This window comes from Callithrix jacchus, chromosome 9 (genome assembly GCF_049354715.1).
Source record: "Callithrix jacchus isolate 240 chromosome 9, calJac240_pri, whole genome shotgun sequence".
Lineage (NCBI taxonomy): Eukaryota > Metazoa > Chordata > Mammalia > Primates > Cebidae > Callithrix > Callithrix jacchus.
The window spans coordinates 78,763,962-78,773,238 of record NC_133510.1 but is presented as its reverse complement, the minus strand read 5'-3'; the positions used below and the strand labels follow the sequence as shown (position 1 = coordinate 78,773,238).

Genomic DNA, 9,277 nt, shown 5'->3' with positions numbered 1-9,277 from the left:
CATCAGAATGGAAAAAAGGTTTAATCATACAGATTATTATTTAGCAATTTTTCAGAATCACAACAATTAAAAAGGGCTTGCCATGTGCCCTGCCCTGATTTGAGAACTTTATGTATATTCACCCATTTAATGAGAGTTAATAAACTCAAAAGTGTCAAATGCTTAAAACTGTGCTTTGATAACTATAAAATACAGTAGATACCTATAAAATATAATAGATATTAGTAGCAAACTGTATTGCTGCTTTGATACTTATAAAATACACTAGATACAGTAGATACTTGTGATACATGATACACAATCAAGTATCTAGGGGAGTGTGTAGGCGCCAACCCCCTACACAATCAAAAGTTCAAATATAACTTTTAGGTTGGTACAGTGGCTTACACCTGTAATCCCAGTACTTTGGGAGGCCAAAGTGAGCGAATCACTTGAGGCCGGGAGTTTGAGACCAGCTTGGACAAGATGGTGAAACCCCATCTTTACTTAAAAAAAAAACAAAAATTAGCTGGGTGTGGTGGCACACAGCTGTAATCCCAGCTACTTGGGAGGCTGAGGCAGGAGAATCACTTGAACCTAGAAGGCAGAAGTTGCAGTGAGCCGAGATCAAGCCACTGCACTCCAACCTGGGCAACAGAGCGAGACTCTGCCTCAAAAAAAAAAAAAGAAAAAAAGGATAAAAAAGCAAACAGAACTTTTAACTCCTCCAAAACGTAACTACTGATGGCCTGCTGTTGACCAGAAGTCGTACCGGTAACACACACAGTTAACACATACTTTGTATGTTATATGGATTATGCACTGTTACCGTATAAACTAGAGAAAATGTTATTAAGAAAATCATAAGGAAGAGAAAATACATTTACTATTCATTAAATGGAAGTGAATCATCATAAAAACTTCATCTTGTTGTCTTCACCTTGAGTAGCCTGGAGGGGAGGAGGAAGAGAAAGGGTTATCTAGCTGTCTCAGGGATGGCAGAGGGGAAGAAAATCTGCATGTAAGTGGAACTATGCAACTCAAACCACCAGTGCTGTTCACGGGTCAACTGTATACCAATAACTTGACATTAGCAGATGGTGGATTATTGTGTGTTCGCCTATAAATGAAACTTGAATGAAAATCTGTTGAAAGCCCAGGTGTCAGTAGTTGAAAGAACCAAGGGAATTCTCTGGTGAGGGTTAGCAACAATGTTTAGCTGAGCTGCAGGAGTTACAAGGCAGTAAGGTAGGAAGCTTTCCTGCTTCAACCAGATCAGCCTTTCTTTTTTTCTTTTTCTTTTTTTTTTTCCAAGATGGAGTCTCTGTTGCCCAGGCTGGAGTGCAATGGCACAATCTCGGCTTACTAGTTCAAGTGATTCTTCTGCCTCAGCCTCCTTAGTAGCTAGGATTACAGGCATGCACCACCGTACCCGAATAATTTTTGTATTTTGAGTAGAGATAGAGTTTCACCGTGTTGGCCAGACTGGTCTCAAACTCCTGACCTCAGGTGATCCACCCACCTCGGCCTCCCAAAGTGCTGGGATTACAGGTGTGAGCCACCACACCCGGCCGCTCATCAGCATTTCACAGAGACATTCTGCACAAGCTTTTGTTTGAAGAAAGGTTCCATTCATTGCTCAAAACAGGAGGTTGGGGTGATATGGGAGAAATCACTGTTCTAGGGAATTTGGAGAAAAAGATAATGGAAATGACTTCACATTTTAAGTTTTATTTATTTTTCCCTTTAAACATCAGTATGCTGTTATTATTAATGTTTTTGTAACATAAAAATATGGGCCAGGCATGGTGGCTCATACCTGTAATCCCAGCACTTTGGGAGACTGAGGCACGTGGATCACATGAGGTCAGGAGTTTGAGGCCAACCTGATCAACATGGTGAAACCCTGTCTCTACTAAAAACACAAAAATTTGCCAGATATGGTGGTGGGCGCTTGTAATCCCAGCTACTCAAGAGGCTGGCTGAGGCAGAAGAATCACTTGAACCAGGGAGGCAGAGGTTGCAGTGAGCCGAGATCGTGCCATTGCACTCTAGCCTGGGTGACAGACCGAGACTCCATCTCAAATATGTGTGTGTGTGTGTGTGTGTGTGTGTGCGCGCGCGCGCGCGCATGCGCACGCGCATGTAGACACACACATGTATACATACATATATACATACGTATGTGTATATACATATATACACACGTATGTATACATACATATATACACATATATACATGTATATATAAACACACACATATATGTATATAATCTCTGGCTCAATTTTAAAGATTTAACCAATTTATAATGCTTTTTAGAATTTTAGAAATAAGTGAAAAAACTATAGAATACTTCATGCATTTGTGGTCATTTTTGTACAGGGGCCATGTTAATCTTCTCTGTATCATTCCAATTTTAGTATATGTGTTATCAAAATGAGCACACTTTTGTCCATATTTCAAACTAGGATGGTAAATATTTCTTTTTGATTTATAGAAATTTTTGTATAATAGCAATATTAATATTTGTAAAATATGTTGCAAATTCTTTTCTTTCTAGCATGTCACTTGTGTATTAATTTTATTTAAGGACTGGGCATGGTAGCTCATGCCTGTGATCCTAGCATTTTGGGAGGCTATGTGTGGAGGATCACTTGAACTCAGGAGTTTGAGACCAGCCTGGGCAACAAAGTGAGACCCTGTCTCTACAAAAAATATGCTAATGAGCCAGGCATAGTGGTGCATGCCTGTAGTTTCAGTTATTCGGGAGGCTGAAGTGGGAGGATAGCTTGAACCTGGGAGGTCCAGGCTGCAGTGAGCTGTGATTATACCACTCCAGCCTGGGTGACAGAGCAAGAACCTATCTTAAAAAAAAAATCATTTATGATCTCTTTCTTAGTATTAAAATTGTAAATTTTCATGTGGTTAAGAACACATCTTTTTCTTGGTCTTCCTTACCCAAGGTTATGAATATGCAGTATTCCCTATATTTTCTTCATAGTTCTGTTTTTAACATTTATAGCATACTTTGAGGCAAGAATGTTAGTATAGTTTTCTTTCTGGATGAATCTCCAATGATTTCAATACCAATTATTTAATAGTTCATTTTTGCTTATTTGAAATGTTTCTTGTATTAAAAACAAAATTATTATTTAAAAATGAATCTATTCTGAACTTACTGTTACATAGATACTATTTGTTGCTATTATTCTTCTAAACTGATACCACACTGTTTTAATTACTATAGCTTTATAGTATGTTTTATTATTGAATAGGGCAAGTTTCCCTTCTCCATTTTTTAAAAATTTATAAAAATAAGGAGGCAACTTTTGCCAACCAATTTCTCTTTCATATAAACTTTCAAGTTGGTTTGTCATTTCAAAAAATTGGTAAAATTTTGTTTGGAATTATATTGAATTTATACCTTAATTTGAAAAACTTAAAGTTTTTGCATAGTTTATTGGTCCATTCCAGAAACATGTCTCTCTTCACTTACTCATGTCTTTTATATCTTTGAAAACAGTTTTCTAGTTTTCTTTTTAAAAATTTTTAAAATTTATTTTTATTTTCTGTAGAGATAAAAATTTGTAAGACCCAGGCTGGTCTTAAACTCCTAGCCTTCAGCAATCCTCCTGCCTTGGCCTCCCAAAATACTGAGATTATAGATGTTAGCCACTGCACCCAGCCACTCTAGTTTTGTTAATACAAGCGTACCCACCTATTGTTGTCTCTGTTCCTACATATTTTATGCTTTTCTGTTGTTGTAAATGAGACATTTTGTATGTTATTTCCAAGTTGATAATTTCTTTAATTTTTGTACGTTGACCTGTTATTGAGACATACTAGACTCCTTTGTCCTCTCAGTTGCTCTTTTTGATTAATTCTACCTATAGACTTAGTTCTATAGTTTCAACTGTATGCTTTCAAAATCAGTTCTGTTTCTTCCTTCTTAATATTTCTCTTTTTCTGAGTTCATTAAATTGGGTAAAATTTCAAGTACAATTTTTCAGTAATAGTATTGTTAGCAGAAATCTTTGATTTTCTTCTAATTTAAATGGGAATTCTTTGAATGATTTATATAATGCATTGGACTTATTGAACGTTTCTGCTTTCACTCTTTTCCAGGTTTATTTCTAACCCTAGTTTGCTAAGATCTGGTCAATGTAATTGCTGCCGAATTTTATCAAGTGATTTTTTTTTTTTTAGCATCTATTGAGATTATTATACACTTTTCTTTATTGATATGCTATGAATTACAATGATAATTTTTTCTAGTGACTAACTTAATCAGACTCTAATTATAATGTTTTGTTATCTTGATACCCTGCTGGATCAAATTCACAAATATTTTAATTAGGATATCTGTACCTATGGCTATAGCTGAGATAGCGTAAACATTTGAATGTTTGTCTCTCTGGGTTTCTGCCTATCTCTCTATTTGGTTATTTGCTGGATGCTATACCTGGTCTGGTTTTGATATCAGAGTTATGTTTATTTCACAGAATGCATTAGAAATATTTCTTTTTTATGCCCTAGAAGAGTTTAAATAGTGTAAATATGGTCATTTATTGAAGGCCCAAAAGAAGTTTATTAAAGCTATATTGGTTTAGTGCCTTTTTTAGAGGTAGCTTTCTATATTGTTTATCTATTGCTGTGTTAGAAATTATCCCAAAACTCAGTGGGCTAAAACATCAATAACCATTCATTATCTCATTGATTCTGTGAGTCAGGAATTTGGGAGCAGCCCAGTTAAGTGGTTCTGGCTTGAAGTTTTCTCATGAGGTTGCAGTTAGATATTGGCTGAGGCTGCAGTGATCAGAAAGCTTTATTGGGGCTGGTGGATCAAAATATCTCACTAACATGACTGCCAGGTCGGTGCTGGCTATTAGCCAGGAACCTCTGTTCCTTTTTTCATGGGTCTCTCCACAGGACTGCTTGAGTGTCCTCACAGCATGGCGCCTGGCTTTTCTAAAACTCAGGGGTATCTCATCTTTTGGCTTCCCTGGGCCACAGTGGAAGAAGAATTGTCTTAGGTAACACATAAAATACACTAACACTAATGATAGCTGATGAGCTTTAAAAAACATTACAAAAATAAATCTCATAATATTTTTAGAAAGTTTATAAATTTGTGTTGGCCATATTCAAAGCCATTCTGGGCCACATGTGGCCCACAAGCTGCAGGCTGAGCAAGCTTTTCCTAGAGTAAGCAATTAAAAAGAGCATGGTAAAAGACACAATGCTTTTTAATAACCTAGTCTTGGAAGACACATACTGTCACTTTTTTTCTTATTCTGTTGGTCACTGGGCCAGCTCTGATTTAGCCCTAACTCAGAGAGGGGACCATCTAAGGTCCTGATAGTAGAAGCAAAATTTATTTGAGAGCACCTTGTAGGCTGGCCCCCATAAGTGCTCAGTGCCTTTTCAATTATTTAATGATTATTGCTCTAGTCAGATTCTAGCTGTTCTTGAATTAATTTAGTATTTTATAGTCTTCAAGAAATTTACCCTATCATATAGTTAAGTGTTCCACACGTTTTTAGTGAAAAGTTTTTGTTTTTCCAAGGTTACAAAACAATTCTACCCTAAGATCTTATAGAATTTTTGTGGTTTTATCATAATCAATTTTTTTTTCAAATAATTTAGATATGTGTCTGGATAAGGTGTCTCACGCCTGTAATCCCAACACTTTGGGAGGCCAAAGTGGGAGGATAGCTTGACAGGAGTTTGAGACCAGCCTGGGCAACATAGGCTAGGCAACCCCATCTCTACAAAACCTTTTAAAAATTAGCTGGGCGTGGTGGCATGTTCCTGGAGTCCCAGCTACTCCAGAGGCTGAGACAGGAGGATCACTAGATCCTGACAGTTCGAGGCTGACGTGAGTCATATCACCACTGCACTCCAGCCTGGGTGACAGAGTGAGAACATGTCTCAAAACAACATTTCAGGCGATAAAGGGGAAGGGAGGTGGGACATGTCTCATACCCTCTTTTCTTTTGATGTTTGGGCTTAAGTTACCAGCATTACTGTTAAAATACAGAGCATGACTGACAAAACAGGCACTTTGGCAATAAAATAGCAAATTCCAACCCAACTCTGATATAGCATTACATAACAGATAGCAGATCCTGAAGCCAATAAAAATATTTTACCCCAAAATATATTTTCTTAACATATTTTGAAATGGCCCTGCAAACCTGTCTTTTGTGGGAAAATTTGCATCCGTAAAGAATCTGCTTCTGTTTCTAGGTCTTTCCCAGATCTAGGAGAGATTAAATGACAGTCTGACACCATTAAGTGAGATATTTACCATCTCTTCTCTCTAAGGCTGCTACCTGGAGGCTTCGTCTACAAAACAGGAACCTTGGCTTCCACAACCCAACTTGTCTTCCTTCACTCAAGCATTCTCCAGTCCACACTGTAAAAGTTTCTTTGATTTGGCTGGGCGCAGTGGCTCTTGCATGTAATCCCAGCACTTTGGGAGGCTGAGGTGGATGCATCACCAGGTCAGGAGATCAAGACCATCCTGGCTAATACGGTGAAACCCCACTGGACCTAAAAGTACAAAAAATTAGCTGGCGTGATGGCACGTGCCTGTAGTCCCAGCTACTCAGGAAACTGAGGCAGGAGAATTGCTTGAATCCGGGGGGTAGAGGTTGCAGTGAGCCAAGATCATGCCACTGCACTCCAGGCTGGGCAACAAGCAAGACTCTGTCTCAAAAAAAAAAAACCAAACCAGAGAGTTTCTTTGTTTTACTATCTAGAATCATTGTTGAATTTTGTCAGATTCCTTTTCAGCATCCATGGAAATGATCATGTAATAGGTAATACATATTATTAGATTTTCTAGAATTCAGCTATCCATATATTCATAGGAGAAAAACCTTCATGGTCATAAATTGGATTCTGCTTGTTAATAATTTATTTAGTATTGATATAAATAGAAGGACTAGTCTATGGCTTTGTATTTTTTGTTTTTTGAGACAGAGTCTCGCACAGTTGTCTGGGATGGAGTGGAGTGGCATGATCATAGCTCACGGCAGCCTCCAACTCCTGGACACATGTGAGCATCCCACCTCAGCCTTCCGAGTAGCTGGGATTACAGGCATGCATCACTGTGTCTTGCTAATTAAAAAAATTTTTGTAGAGACAAGGTCTGCCTACATTGCCCAGGCTGTTCTTGAACTCCTAGGCTCAAGTGGTCCTCCCACCTTGGCCTCTCAAAGTGCTGGTATTACAGGCATGAGCCACCACACAGGGCCTTAGCTTTAGTAAATTTTGTAGTATTTCTTGGTTATATATTTTATACTCCCTTCATAAAAATGAATCAAAATAATTAGGAAGCTTTTCTTCTTTTTCTAGGCTCCAGAATAGTTTCAAAGAAACTGGAATTATCTGCATTTTAAAGATTTGGCAGAATTCCCCTGTGCAATAATATGGCTTTGATACTTTTCTTGGGAAGAAGAGAGGAGCAACTGTTAACTATTTCCATATTGGACTTTCTCATGTAATCTTGAGTATGGGATAGTGTAAAATAAAAAGAAATAGGTGGGGCACGGTTGTTCATGCCTGTAATCTTAGCACTTTGGGAGGCCAAGGCAGGTGGATTGCTTGAGCCCAGGAGTTTGAGACCCGCCTGGGCAATGTAATGAGACCCCATTTCTATTTTAAAGAATAATAATAAGAAGAAGAAATGCATATTTGGTCACTATCCCTTCATCCTTGGCACACAGTCTGATATGCTCTGGACCTTTTGCTCCTGCCCCTGTCATGTAAGACATGCCTGCTCCTGCTTTTTTACCTTCTACCATGATTGTAAGTTTTCTGAGGCCTCCCCAGAAGCTGAGCAGATGCCAGTATCATGCTTCCTGTACAGCCTGTGAAACCATGAGCCAATTAAAACTCTTCTTTTTTGTTTTTGGAGACAGGGTCTCACTCTGTCACCCAGGTGGGAATGCAATAGTGTGATCATAGCTAACTGCAGCCTCAACCTCCCAGGCTCAAGAGGTCCTTCCACCTCAGTCTCCTGAGTAGCTGGGACTACAGATGCCACCAAGCTTAGCTAATTTTTGTATTTTTGGTAGAGATGGGGTTTCACCTTATTACACAGGCTGGGCTCAAACTCCTGAGCTCAAGCAATCCACCCACCTCGGCCTTCTAAAGTGACAAGAGATATAGGCATAAGCCACTGAGTCCAGCCTAAATCTCTTTTCTTTATAAATTCCCAAGACTCAGGTATTTCTTTATAGCAATGCAAGAATGAACTAATACAGAAATCCATAATCCTAAAACCATTTGTCACTGAAGTGATAAGTGTCTTTGTGTATGCTAATGAATGACTGGTAGCTGGGGGCTCCTGGATAGCCTCAGGATGGCAGCTGGTTGCCAGGGGGACTAACCATGTGGTTACTTGTGGTTAGAGAGTTTGAACTTTGAGCCCCCAAATCCCCACATCTCATAAGAGACAGGGATTGAAGATTGACTTAATCACCAATGACCAATGACTTAATCAATCATGCCTACGGAATGAGGCCTCAGTAAAACCCCAAAAAGACAGGGTTCAGAGAGAGCTTCCAGGTTGGGGAACATGGGGAGGTGCTGGGAGGGTTCTGTGCTTGAAGAGGGAATGGAAACTGCACACCCTTTCCTTCCTACGTGGCCCTATGCATCTCTTCCATCTGGCTGTTCCTGAGTTATATACTGTTATGGTAAACTGGCAATACAGGAAGTAAACTGTTTTCCTGAGCTCTTCCAGCTGTTGTAGCAATTTTTTTCCTTGAGTCTTGCTTTGTTGCCTAGGCCGGAGTGCAGTGGAGTGATCCTGGATCGCTGCAACCTCTGCCTCCTGGGTTCAAGCAATTCTCGTACCTCAGCCTCCCAAGTAACTGGGATTACAGGCGAACACCACCACGCCTGGCTAGTTTTTATATTTTTAGTAAAGATGGGATTTTGCCACGTTGGCCAGGCTGATCTCAAACTCCTGATCTCAGGTGATCCACCACCTTGGCCTCCCAAAGAGCTGGGATTATAGGCATGAGTCACTGTGCCCAGCCAGTTCTAGCAAATTATTAAAAGTTAAGTTGGCAGGGGGGGTGGTGGTTGTGGGAACTTCCAATTAATAGCTGGTCAGTCAGAAGCATAGATAATAACCTGGTCTTGGAATTGGCATATGAAGTAGGAACAGTTATGCAGGACTGAGTCCTTCTTCTGAGGAGTTTGGGCTAAGCTCAGGTTGTAGTGTTGGAGTTTATTTGAATTGTGGGATACCTAGTTGGTGTCCAGACAGTTGGAGAATCG

At 39.3% G+C, this 9,277-nt stretch overlaps 1 non-coding gene across 1 annotated transcript; it reads right to left on the bottom strand.

Moving 5' to 3' along the window:
• Positions 1 to 2,318: 2,318 nt before the first annotated feature.
• On the bottom strand, positions 2,319 to 2,424 carry LOC118144597 (U6 spliceosomal RNA). Its single transcript, XR_004729365.1, has one exon. It is a non-coding gene; the product is annotated as a U6 spliceosomal RNA (small nuclear RNA).
• Between the last annotated feature and the right edge of the window lie 6,853 nt (positions 2,425 to 9,277).